Here is an 11,553-nt window from a genome sequence, read left to right on the forward strand (position 1 = left end):
GCATCCCCCAACCAAATTCATATGCTAAAGTCCTAGCCTCTCTCCCCCCAAACACACAATATGATGGTATTTGGAGATGGGGCCTTTGGGAGGTAATCAGGTTTAGACAGTCAAGCGTCCTCATGATGGGATTAGTGTCCTTAAAGAAGAGACCAGAGGGCTTGCTCTCTCAAGCTCTCAGCCATGTGAGGACAAAGGTGGTCATCTGCAGGGCAAGAAGAGGCTGTCACCAGAGCAGAGAAGACTGGTACCCTCATCTTGGACCTCTGGCCACTAGAACAGTGAGAAATAAATGTCTGTTGCTTAAGCCACTCAGTCTACAGTATTTTGTTATAGCAGCCCAAGCTGAAACACAGGAAATTCACTGAAATAATCCTGGACTGGATCTAACATTCAGAATCTTTAGAGTAGCATGCCTGACCGGAGATCGTAACAACAGAGATCTAATCACTGGTCTCTTTTCCTTAAGGTTATTGTAAGTAGCCGCGTCCCTCTCTCTCTCTTTTTTTTTTTTTTTTTCAAATTTTTACTTAAGTTCTAATTAGTTAACACTATGGTAAAATTGACTATAGATGTACAATTCAGTGATCCATCACTTACATAAACATCCAGTGCTCATTACAAGTGCCCTTCTTGATGCGCCATCACCCATCTAGCCCATCCCCACCCACCTCCCTACAGCAAAAAAAAAAAAAAAAAAAAAAAAAAAAAAGAAGAAGAAGCAAATCATAAGAGACTCTTAACTATAGAGAACAAACTGAGGGTTCATGGAAGAAGTGTCACTTTTAATTGGCTTATTCAACTACAGTTCTTCCTCATCACAAACAAGATTCTTCGTATGAACTTAAATAGTTGGCTAAGTAAAGCAAAATAGGAACAAAAGTAGAATGTTTAAAATGGATGTTTGGCTACAGAATAAGAGTCTACATTTTTGTCTTTATTTCATTCAGCAGTTCGTGGAATATATCATCATGAGATGAAGGAAAAGCTTATGTAAATATTTATTCATTGTGGCAATATTTTTTTAGAGAGAATGTTGTAAATAACAATGGTGTTATGAGAAAACAAAATTATTTACTAATTTTATAAAAGACTTTTCAAGTGCTGTATTATACCACTACTAAATCATATTATGGGAAAACTGCGTGAAAAGCAACACATAAATGTATACATGTACATACATAAATGAGCATACACATGTATTATAAATTAAGGACAACCATAAAATACCAAACTTCTATCTCTAGATATTTCTGGGGAGGATAATTTGTGTGACTTTTTAAAAAATTCCTTCTGGTTTCAAAAGCTTGACAATAAGCATCTGGTACTTCATAATAAAAAAAAAAGTTATTCTTATAAATAAAGTTATGTGGGCAGAGGCATTCCATGAGCATGATGTATATCAAAAGGAAAGCCAGTCTCATTTGATGTTCATGGTAAAGAATTCTGGTAATACATAAATATTGGAATACTATACATTGCTTATAGTTATATCCAATTGGTACACATGTAATTCAATGTTGGCAGTATCCTACTTAACAAATGCTACAATAGGAAAACTTAGGTTATTTCTATTACTATTAAAAAAAACTGATCAGAATTTAAGAATTGCCTAATTTTTCTTTCACCGATAGTCTCAGTTTAGTGATTGCAAAATAAGACATGAATAGCTATATTTAAGCAAAATTTAAAATAATGCTAAGCTTGGGGCACCTGGGTGGCTCAGTTGGTTGAACATCTGACTCTTGATTTCAGCTCAGATCATGATCCCAGGGTTGTGGGATGGAGCCCTGCGTTGGGCTCCAGTACTGAGCATGGAGCCTGCTCAGGATTCTGTCTCTCCCTCTCCCCTTTCCCTCACTCACACACTCTCTCTCTCTCTCTCTCACTCTCTCTCTCTCTCAAAAAATACAATACAATAAAATAAAATACAATAAAATAATGCTAAGCTCTTAATTGCATTATAGAAACCCAAATGTGCACATTATGTTAACGGTGGTAAATATTAAGATAAGAGAATTATGTAGTGATTGAGATTGGAGAGGGGATGAGGGACAAAGTGATTTCTCCAACCTTCAGGACTCAGCCTAAACTTCCTTCCCTAATCTTCTAAAAACAGGTACATACTCCTATAGAACCCCTAGCACATTTTATTGCATGTGATTATTTTACTATTACACTAATTGTTAATCCACTATAGTGTAAACTGTAAAAAGAAAAGGATCTTGTCTCTATTGTCTAGATTGTATGCTCAATATGTGGCACAATATCTGACAAATTAGAAGTAATGAATCAATATTTTGAAGTTAATTGTTTTTTTTTTAATGTTTATTTATTTTTTGAAGAGAGAGAGAAAGCATGAGCAAGGGGGTGGGGGCACAGAGAGAAAGGGAGACAGAGAATCCCAAGGAGGCTCCAAGCTGTCAGTGCAGAGCCCAATGTGGGTCTCAAACCCCCGAACTGAACCATTAGGTCATAACCTGAGCTGAAATCAAATGGCAGATGCTTAACTGATTGAGCCACCCACATATTCCTGAAGTTAATTATTAAGGGAGAATAAGCGGCTAAGCAAAAATTGAGAAGGGGAAGAATAGGAATATTTAAAAGAAAAAAAACAAGATTATTGACATTACTTTTAAATCGAATTACTGACTAATGAGTTGGGCTGTTTTATTTTTCTACTTTGTCTTTGATTTATCTAAAGCAGTATCTTTGTTTTGTGTAGATGAAAATCTACAAAATCATGTTGAATGAGAAGAAAGTACAAGATCTAATATCTTGTAAATTCATTATTTAGCAATACAGAAGTGAATTCACCCACAATTATATTAATACTTATTTTCAGAAGTTGGAACACAAAATACTTTTGTATTCAACTCTCCTGATGAGAGCCAAGAGAACAAAGATCAAGACAACATAAGGATCAATTAACTACTGATAGAAAAAAACAAATAAAACCCCACACACTTATACTAACAAGAGTGGTAAATGGGACTTACTGAATATGATAGAGAATTATTTAAAGGGTAAAAAATAGGATTATTCATTTTGGGGGCTGTTGAGTATTATACATACTTTGTATAGTTTGGATATTAACCATTTATCAAATAAGTTATGTGCAAATATCTTATCCCTTTGCATAGATTGTATTTTAGTTTTGTTTATTGTTTCCTTCGTTATGCAGAAATTTTTATTTTGATGAAGTCTCAACAGTTTGTTTGCTTTTTCTCTCCCTTACCACAGGAGACATATCTAGAAAGAAGTTTCTATGGTTGATGTCAAAGAGATTAATGCCTATGCTGTCCTCTAAAATTTTTTATGGTTTTGGGTCTCAATTTAGGTCTTTCATTCATTTTGAATTTATTTTTGTGTATGGTATAAGAAAGTGGTGCAGTTTCTTTTGCATGTTGCCATCCAGCTTCCCCAACTTCATTTGTTGAAGAGACTGTCTTTTCCCATTGGATATTATTTTCAGCTTTTTCAAAGATTAATTGACCATATAGTTGTGGGTTTATTTCATGATTTTCTATTCTGTTCTATTGATCTATGTGTCTATTTTTGTGCCAGTATCCTACTGTTTTGATTGCTACAGCTTTGTAGTATAAATTGAAGCCCAGAATTGTAATACCTCCAGCTTGCTTTTCTTTTTTAAGGTTGCTTTGTCTATTTCAGGTCTTTTGTGGTTCCATAGAAATTTTAAGATTATGTGTTAAAGCTCTGCTAAAACTGCTGGTGTTATTTTGGTAGGAACTGCATTAAATGTGTAAATTGTTTTGAGTAGTATAGACATTTTACCAATATTTCTTCTTCCAATCCATTAGCATGGAATGTTTTTCCATTTCTTTGTGTCCTCTTCCATTTCTTTCATCAGTGTTTTACAGTTGTCAGAGTATATGTCTTTTACCTCTTTGGTTAGGTTTATTCCTAGGTATCTTATTGCTTTTGGTGCTGTTGTGAATGGGATCGGTTCCTTAATTTCTCTTTCTGTTGCTTCGTTATTGGTGTATAGAAATTCAACAGATGTCTATACGTTGATTTTGTAACCTCCAACTTCACTGAATTTGTTTATCAGGTCTAGCAGTGTTTTGGTAGAGTCTTTTGGGTTTCCTATATAGAGTATCATGCCAATGAAAATAGTGCAAGTTTTACTTCTTCTTTATGGATTTGGATGCCTTTTATTTCTTTTTGTTGTCTGATCTCTGTAGCTAGGATTTCCAGTACTATGTTAAATAACAGTGGTGGGAGTGGACTTCCCTGTCTTGCTTCTGATCATAGAAGAAAAGCTCTCAGTTTTTCCCCATTGAGGATGATATTATCTGTTGAGTTTTCGACACGACCTTTAGCAGTATGTTCCCTCTAGACCTTTGTTGAAGATTTTTATCATGATAAAAATCAAATGATAAAAGTCAAATGCTTTTTCTGCATCTATTGACATGGTTCTTATCCTTTTTTTTATTATTAATGTGGCATATCAGGTTGATTGATTTGTGAATATTGAACCACTCTTACACCCAGGAGTAAATCCCATTTGATTGTCGTGAATGATTCTTTTAATGCTTTGTTGGATTCAGTTTGCTAGCATTTTATTGAGAATTTTTGCATCCATGTTCATCAGGGATACTGGCCTGTAGTTCTCTTTATCTGGTTTTGGTATTAGGGTAATTCTAGCCCCATAGAATGAATGTGAAAGTTTTCCTTTCTTTCATATTTTTTGGGATAGTTTGAGAAGAATAGGTATTAACTATTCTTTAAATGTTATGCAGAATTTGCCTGTGAAGTCATTTGTCTCCAGACTTTCGTTTATTGGGATATTTTTAAATACTGTTTCAATTTCTTTGCTGATTATTGGTCTGCTTAAGTTTTCTATTTCTTCCTGTTTCAGTTTTGAGAGTTTATATGTTTCTAGAAATTGATTCAAATTTTCCAGGTTGTCCAATTTGTTGGCATATGGTTTTTCATAATATTCTCTTATGATTGTTTGCATTTCTGTGGTGTTTGATTGTTAATTCTGCTCTCTTATTTGTGATTTTATTTATTTGAGTCCTTTCTGCTTTCTTTTTCATAAGTCTGGCTAGAGGTTTATCAATTAAAAAATGAGCAGAGGACATGAATAGATATTTTTCCAAAGAAGAAGACATACAGATGGCCAACAGACACATGAAAAGATGATCAACATCGCTCATCACCAAGGAAATACAAACCAAAATTAAAATGAGATATCACCTTTCACCTGTCATAGTGGCAAAAATCAGCAGCAAAAGAAACAACAAGTGTTGGCAAGGATGTGAAATGGAAACCCTCCTGCACTTTTGGTGGGGATGCAAACTGGTACAGCCACTCTGGAAAACCATATGGAGGTTCCTCAAAAAGTTAAAAATAGGGGTACCTGGATGGTTCAGTCGCTGAAGCACTGGATTCTAGGTATCAGCTCAGGTCATGATTTCATGGTCGTGAGATCAAGCCCTGTGTTGGGCTCCGGGCTGAGTGTGGAAACTCCTTGGGATTTTCTCTGTCCCTCTCTCTCTGCCCCTCTCCACCTCAAAAATAAATAAATAGAAATTTTTTAAAAAGTTAAAAATAGAATTGCCCTATGATCCAGCAACTGTACTACCAGGTGTTTACACAAATACAAAAATACTAATTCAAAGGGATGTGTTTACCCCAATGTTTATAGCAGCATTGTCTACAATATCCAAATATGGAAATAGCCCAAATATCCATCAACTGATGAATGGATAAAGAAGAAGTGAGTATATGTATAATGGAATATTAGCCACAAAGAAGAATGAAATATTGCCATTTGCAGCAACATGAATGGAGCTAGAGAGTATTATACTAAGCAAAATAAGTCAGAGAAAGACAAATACTAAATGATTTCATTCATATGTGGAATTTAAAAAACAAAACAAATGAGCACAGGGGTAAAAAAGAGAGAGGCAAGCAAGAAGCGGCCTCTCAACTATAGAGAAGAAACTGGTGGTTACCAGAAGGGAGGTGGGTCGGGGACTGGGTTAAATAGATGATGGAGAATTAAAGAGGGCACTTGTTGTGATGGGCACCAGGTGTTTCATGAACGTGTTTCAATCACTAAACTGTAGACCTGAAACTAATATTACACTGTATGCTAATTAATTAGAATTCTATAAATACTTAAAAATTAAGGGCAAAAAATACTTGTACCAAATGTAAAATAAATGAAGTACTAGAAATTCTTCATAAGAACCCATTAAGAAATACAAAGCACATACTTTTCTTTTTCTAATTGTACAGTCAATTTAAAAACCAATGAGTAGTATATTGTTCATAAAATGTAGACCATGGTGGTGAGAAACTTGAAACCAGAGGAACTTTCATTTCAATTAGTCATGAGCTGCCTGAGAAGTCTTGCTTGATTGGAACGATGGCTTTGTCTCCCTTTAGGTCTGTACTGTTAGGGAACAGGAATTACTGTCTAAGATGCTGCACACTGTGCCAGTTCCAATACACCAAGAGCAGAGCGGCTGTAAATTTCAGGAAATCTATTCTCTGGCACCGTGGGGAAAAGTTACAATAAGGCTGATGAAGGTTAAACAGACCATATATTTTAGTTCAGGCTACAAATCTATAGTAAGCTCAAGCCAATAAAAACAGGTAATGTCTCCAATTGAAAAGAAAAAAAAATACAAAAGCCTGTTTAGGGTTATTGTAGAAGATAAAATCTTTTAAAAAAAGTGATGGAATCTTGGCTTAATGAGAATTTATTTTCTTTTGCATTTATTGTATCTGGATCCATTTATTATGTGTAAATTTTTTAACATTTCTGTTTGTCTACCTGTAACTGTGTTTTATTTAAAACATTTTTTTTTTGGTGTTTGTTTATTTTAGAGACAGAGAGACAGAGCACAAGCTGGGGAGGGGCAGAGAGAGTAGGAGACTCTGAAGAAGGCTGCAGGCTCTGAGCTGTCAGCACAGAGCCCGACGTGGGGCTTGAACCCACGAACCATGAGATCATGACCTGAGCTGAAGTTGGATACTTAACCCACTGAGCCACCCAGGCGCCCCACTGTGTTTTATTTTTTTAAGGAAAATAAAGACCCTTTGAAAAATGATTGAGCTTAGTGCTTTCTTGGTTTACAACATCTATACCAGTAGTTTACATGTAGTGGTCACAAGATACCTCAATGGTGATAAATGGCATCTATTGAAAAAATATGATTACTAAATTAAATGAAAGGTCAACAGTGCAGAAGAAACCTCCCTCTGATATTCTGGCAATGGAGAAGAAGCAGTAGCACTTACGAAAAAAAAAAAGCATATGATAGAAAGCTGCTACAGAGAAGATACTGATCACCATTTAGTGTTAATTAATTGATACATGTAATGTTAGAGAGGGACTATCTTTCCTATTCTATTCAATTCATATTGTTATTCAGGATGTCAGCTCAACTTCTATTTTCTCTTAGTTGATTCTCAAATATTTCGATTTATATTTGTTTTCGAACACAATCCTCCAAGGTACTTTTGACATGTTTTGTGATAGCTTTTGTTCCCAACTCTATTTTCAAGGATTTTTGTATAGCATAAAACCTTGAAAGACAGAATCATGTCTCCCATTGAGGACAGGAGGTGGGTATGTTTCCTGATGAGCCTGATAAAAATGATATCTCCATCTGGGGCAAAGTTTGGTCACGTTTGCTAAGAAGACTCTCAAAAACGAAAATAACAACAACAACAACAAAAAATGATTTTCTTCAGCTTGGACTTCCTCCACTCTTGCAAAAATCCACTATATGTGCAGTGTACAATTGGGCCCGCTTCCGGATTGCCTCGGTGGATCTTGGCAGGCCAGTGGAAACCAATACAAATATAGAATCATGCTGTCTACTGTTAGTGAATAGTATAGCTCTTTATTTGTGGCCCAAGAGTCTCAGGTCCTCTGCCAGAATCTGTGGAACTGTGGTAGATTAACTTCACAGTTCTCTACACTTGTAACGGTGTATTCTTTTTGTGATTATTCATTTAGAAAAAGGGCAAAAGGAGAGCACATACAGAGTTTTTTTATGACCTGAAACCCAATGATAAAAGGCAGAAGAAATAGTCTCTTGAATGTGACCAGAAAATGTTTATTTTAAATATTTCAAAATTTTCCCTTTGAGAAAGAAAAGTGTATTTATTCATTCATTTATTTATTTAAATTTATTTTGTTTTTCAATAACTAGTTACTTTGGATAAAAGACCTAATCAAAATATCTACTTTTTATGGGATGATGTTTGTCAATGGCCAAAGATGAATAGACTTCTGTTTTTGTAATAAGGTGAGTAATGTTCTTTACTATGGGAAAACTACACTAAAAGTAAATTGTGATCATTTGCAGGGATTGCTACAGACCCCACTGTTTCAGATGACATCTTAAGATAAAAATTTCCCACTTATTTCCCCATTTTAAGCAACTGGGGAAAAGTTCCCAGCGTTGGTCAAAACCACTGTTAAGTAGTCATCATGAACGTCTCCTTTGTCCCTAGTCACATTCATCATGAAGGTGAATGTCCAGATCATGGAAGCTTCCTGCTCTGCAGAAACTCATAACCATTTGGTTTGATGTTAGTTTATTTCCTTCTTTAGACACTGCACACAGCAAAAAAATTCCAACCCCTTCATTGTTTCAGAACCTGGTATTGAGTGGTCACTCCTATTGCCATATTTTTGGGGGTTGGGGAAAATTCCTCAAGATGGTTCTGTATCTAATAAACATTAGATATGCTAAAATATTGCATCAATGTTTCTGACTATTTCTTCTGTCTCTTCTTTCTTCTGGCCTCTTTTATTCTGTTAAAAGATACCAAAGACATTTTATACTGAAAGGGTCATATGTACAATTAAAATTTGTAAATTCTCTTGCAAAGTCTAAATTCACAGTGGTTTCTGATGAGCAGCAGCTTATGTTGTGTTATATATTGTAGCCAGTAGAACCTAGTGATTTTTTTTAATGTATCACATTTTCTTGCCTACTCTTGTGTATGTATAGTGTGATTTATATTGAGTGGACCTAGAACACTATGTATATTTATGATCAAGGTTCCCCTTCTTGATTATTTCTCATAATTAATCAATAAAATGATTGTTCTATAATTCATCTTTATACGTTAATCTTATTTCAGCCCATAATCAAATAAATCTCCTATTTACCAAAATACAAATATATGAGACAGCCAACAACTCATTTTTGTACAGTGAAGCTAAGTAAAGATTCTGTGACAGAATTTTCAACTCTTTTTAACTCATCTTGAGTATTTAAATTTGTTTCTGAACCTTAAATATATTTCTTTCCTCTCCAACCAAAATGAGATAAATGTCAGCTTTTGGATTTGATTTAAATTTACACCAACCTCTTTCATCTCAAATGCACACATCTCATCTGTGACTGCTTATCACTGAGATGACTGAAGGCAATTGCTTTAAGTGCCTAACTCAATATATCTACATCCATCTGTAGAACTTCAGTGCCACACTCGTATATATCACCATGCTCCATGCTTCTGTGATTCTTTCTATGGAGAATATAAGTCTCATGAGTTGAGCACTTGGCATTTGTCTTGAATCACTGTGTTAACCTAACCCCACCGCCTTTCTCTTACAAGACTGGATGAAGAAATTATAGTCAAGTGTGAAAACTGAAGACTCAGGAAAAGAATAAAGAAGTATTGAATATCTGTTTCATGAATGAAAGCTAATATGCACTTTTGAAGAAAAAATAACATTTGGGCAGTTGATTCCCTTAGCTATTAAAATATTTTTTTTTTGGTCTGCTAATCGCCTTTCTTGTTCCTCAACCACAGCAGACCCAATATAATTTGTACATTTAACTTTTATCTATTAAAATATAAAATGGCAAGAATGAACAAAATAATGACCAACGTTCTCTTAGAATAGGATCAATTTTAATGTGTGAAATTTAAATATGAATGTCAAAAACAGTTTTCACTTTAACAGTATTATGGATTAACATTGCCACAGTAATCTGGAAGTCTGGAAGTTTGTTTTTGGTTTTTTTGTTTGTTTGTTTTTGTCTAAGGTAACCATATCAAATTTAAACTTGTCAAATTCCTCCCTATACACAGAAATTTTACAACACTTTGAGTGGTCTGCAGAGTAAATATAGATTCTGATTCAGACTAGAAATAAGCAAAAAAATATTTAAAATGTTTTTATCTCATTTCCTCAATAAATTCCAGTAATCCTCTATGAAAATATTGCCTAATAGCCTAAAAATACTGAACAAAATAATGTGCTTATACAACATTATTATTTGTTGTTTTAACAAGAATTGGATTAGCTTAATATCCGCTGAAGCAAACCAAATACTAATTTCAAAGTTGGAGAGTATTTTCATAAATTTCATCCTTTGAAATTATTTTTATATGACTAAATTGAGTGTAAACATAGGTCACTAAATTTCCAGGTAAGATAACATTTACTGTTATGTTACATGCTGAACTATTTCCAGACATGATTTGTTACCATACTATCATTAAGTGATATCCTGGTACTGGTCTTAGTTAAACATAGCAATATTTTTACCTTCAGGTTGCAGGACCAGGATACATTGGCAGTTGCATGAGGGGAGGAGGGAAATCCAGTGACTCTGCCTGTACAAGCATGGAGGCAGTTGAGAAACCTCCCTCCAGCACCCCACTCCTTGAACTCAGGAGAGGCCAACGTACAGGACTTTAGTTCTGGGGATTAGAGTGGATCTGCAAGTGCCCACCAGAATTGGGGATGGCAACTTCAATTCACAAGCAGTGAACTCGCTTCTCTATTTCTTTCTTTCAGCTGTGCACTGTTTTCATCAGTAAAATGCACAGTAGTTATTCTCAGGTCACATGTTTTGATAAGACTCTGCTTCTTAGCCTTCAGTTAGTTGACCTGCAACAGCTCTAAAGGAAATGGAAATTCATTTTCCCTGTTACTTTGTAAACGATTTGTCATTTACTATATATATATATATATATATATATATATATATAATATTACATTATATACAATAGTGTATTTTATACACACACATACATAGCTACACATTCCTTTACTAAAGAAAATACTATGGCAAGGGTGAAAAATAGATACAAAGAGCCATAATACAAAGCAGTGTGTAATCAGAATCAGTAGTTACAAAGTGGATGCAAATAAAAGTTGGAAGTGTCCTTGAGGCATTTGGTAGGGACTCAGTTTTGGCCTGGGATGGAACTGAGCTAGCATTCTAGGGAGAGGAAAACAGGAGAAGCAGAATGCTTGGGCAGGAAAACGTACAGCACCTTATAGGATTATAGAGAAATCTGGTGTTAATGGAGAACAATTTACATTTATATTAGTTCTCAAAGGTGGAAGCTCTCGAAAGCCCTGCCGAGAAATCAAGATGTTATCCTAAGGGAGGAAGGGGGAGCTTAGGAAAGGTTCTGAGCAGAACCATGATTTAAGTAGAACTATATCTTAGGAAGTAGTGTTTGTGATGAACTGAAGAGAATAATGAAGACTAGAGGAGATACAGAAACTATAGCAGGTGTCCAGGTAAGAAA

Source organism: Panthera leo, chromosome A1 (assembly GCF_018350215.1).
Source record: "Panthera leo isolate Ple1 chromosome A1, P.leo_Ple1_pat1.1, whole genome shotgun sequence".
Classification (NCBI taxonomy): domain Eukaryota; kingdom Metazoa; phylum Chordata; class Mammalia; order Carnivora; family Felidae; genus Panthera; species Panthera leo.